The sequence below is a fragment of the Acyrthosiphon pisum genome, chromosome A2 (assembly GCF_005508785.2).
Source record: "Acyrthosiphon pisum isolate AL4f chromosome A2, pea_aphid_22Mar2018_4r6ur, whole genome shotgun sequence".
Lineage (NCBI taxonomy): Eukaryota > Metazoa > Arthropoda > Insecta > Hemiptera > Aphididae > Acyrthosiphon > Acyrthosiphon pisum.
In genome coordinates, this window is record NC_042495.1 from 100,814,208 (window position 1) to 100,816,713 (window position 2,506).

At 24.9% G+C, this 2,506-nt stretch overlaps 1 protein-coding gene and 1 long non-coding RNA gene across 5 annotated transcripts in view; both read left to right on the plus strand.

Moving 5' to 3' along the window:
* LOC115034042 overlaps positions 1–2,500 on the plus strand; it is a 29,399-nt gene extending 26,899 nt beyond the window's left edge. The window contains exon 4 of the long non-coding RNA XR_003839403.1: positions 865–2,500. This is a non-coding gene — a long non-coding RNA (uncharacterized LOC115034042). The remainder of the gene's footprint in view (positions 1–864) is intronic.
* The window catches only part of LOC100168229, a 396,335-nt gene that overhangs the window by 89,608 nt on the left and 304,221 nt on the right, over positions 1–2,506 (plus strand). The gene's annotated exons all lie outside the window — the stretch shown is intronic.

Below are 2,506 nucleotides of genomic sequence, written 5' to 3' on the forward strand. Positions count from 1 at the left end.
CAGTTGAAAAATATTAAAAATACATAGGCACAATTTTTTTTTATAAGCATTTAAAGATCAAATTTTGACAAAATTATCAAATCTAATTGAAAAATTATTTTGTAGTTAAAAATTTATAAAATGTTCAATTTTTGTATCTAAGAATTAAAAATTTAAAACAAGATTCCACGTAAGTAATTAATTCTGTTACCAAAAAATCTAAAAAATACATTTACACAGTTTATTTTTATAGTCATTTTAAGTACAAATTTGGACGAAATTACATATTAAAAACCTAGGATAACTATTTTAGTTATTTTGTTGTGATTGTATAATATTATTCGTGGGTACTTGAAACTTCTAAAGTATACTATTATATATCTATGATTTTACCACGGTTTTTTGTTGATGTATAACGCGTTATAACTTATAAGTACCTAATAGATATTATGATATGATTAATTTGGAATTTATTATAGGTACCTATTATAGGTCAATTTTTTTTTAATACCATAGATAAGTATATATATGTCTAATACATAGACTGATATACCGTCTCCGCTCAGAATCGTTTTTCTTATACAGTGATATTATATCATTGAATTCAAATTTAATACTGTCCATTATACAGTGACCCACTTCTAACCTACTGTACAGCAGAGCGACATCCACTTACCCACCTTTTTTTTAAGTGCGTACATTCAATTTTTAGGGACAAAAAATGTTAGTCATAACTTATTAAATTTCAATATTGGTCTCAAACCACAGTTTGTAATTTTTAGTTCTATCTTATATTATTATATTTCTATTTTATGACCTTATAGCAGAACAATGGATATTATTAATATTTTATAATTATTAACTACAATTTTTATTTTATTTCAGTTACTGACGGAATGTTAACAGTTTTATTTTATACGATAATTTATTAGATTAATCTCACATGTATTATGCCAGTAGACGTAAAGTTTAAGAACTAAGACTCCAACGTTTCTATATTGTATTAAATATATTATTTAGATAGTGAATTGGCATTTTTTTTAAGTGCGTACATTCAATTTTTAGGGACAAAAAATTGTTAGTTATAACTTATTAAATTTCAATATTGGTATCAAACCACAGTTCGTAATTTTCAGTTCTATCTTATATTTCTATTTTATGACCTTATAGCAGAACAATGGATATTATTAATATTTTATAATTATTAACTACAATTTTTATTTTATTTCAGTTACTAAAGGTATGTAAACAGTTTTATTTTCTAAAATATTTCTTATGGTCTTTAATCTTTATTCTTATAAAGTTTTATATTATTAAAAGTTAGGAATGTTTGGATTTTCCAACGATATTTTTTCTATTTAGGAACTGAGAGCTAAACTATAATATACAAATTATAAACAAATAGTTATTTTAATTAACATAATTAACATTATGAGTTGCATTATATATAATTAAAATAAGTATGCAGTTATAATTTTTTTCATAATCAGTACATCGATGTAGGTACTCGGTGGCTGAGTTTAACGTTTGCGCATTGTTAGTGACCCAAGTAGGTACTACATTTTGGAAGTCATTTGCGCATTATGTGTTTAACAACGCTGTATTTGTATTTTGTGCGTTAGATATCATCGATACTGTTATAACTTATAATAATATGCTGGTAGAGTACAAAACGAATTTTTAATATTTTAAAATGTATGTTTGAATGCAATGATGGTAAAACATAACTTTATAGAGACCTATCACCTAGAGAAAACGATTATGAACGGGAATGGTCAGTCAGATTGAAGTCTAAGGACATTATAATATAATTGTATACATTGTTTAGGTACTGTTTTAACTTTTAAGTTGTATTTTGGTTGTACAATATTGTAATCGTGTTTACCAAAAACAATGACAACTCTCAAGTTGCAACTGTGGTGCGACGTATCTACATAATAAGTTATAGTTGTTTATCTTCTAATATAATATTATGAGTGATAGTGAAAATATAATAATAATATGAACTATGTATTTTCTATTTTGTAGATACTGAGCTGAGTAATGAATATTATATTGATTTTACAATGATCTGTATTTTTTTTTTTTAAATTTATGTCTATATACAATATACATACCTAATAAGTAGTCGAAATAATTCTCCGATTTTCAACTACAGTATATTGTTCCATGGAAAGAGAAATCAGTTTGTGCACTGGGTCAACATTCAAAACTCCTTAGTTTTAAAAAGCTCCGGAAAAAATTAAAAATAATTAAGGAAAAACGAGAATTTTTCCGTAAAATTGGTTTTCGTCAAAATCGATTTTGGTTTTTGATGTAACTCTAAAACAATTTACTGTAGCTACTAGATATTTGAACTATACGTTTATATTAGCATTTTCTATACAAGATATAATTTTAATCATATGTTGACTCATGTTGAGCTATTTAAAGGCATATGCAATTTTTGATCATTATTTTTTTAGCTAATATCGTTACAAATATGTTCGTTTGGTCGAGAAATTTGAAAATATAATACAAGGTTCCT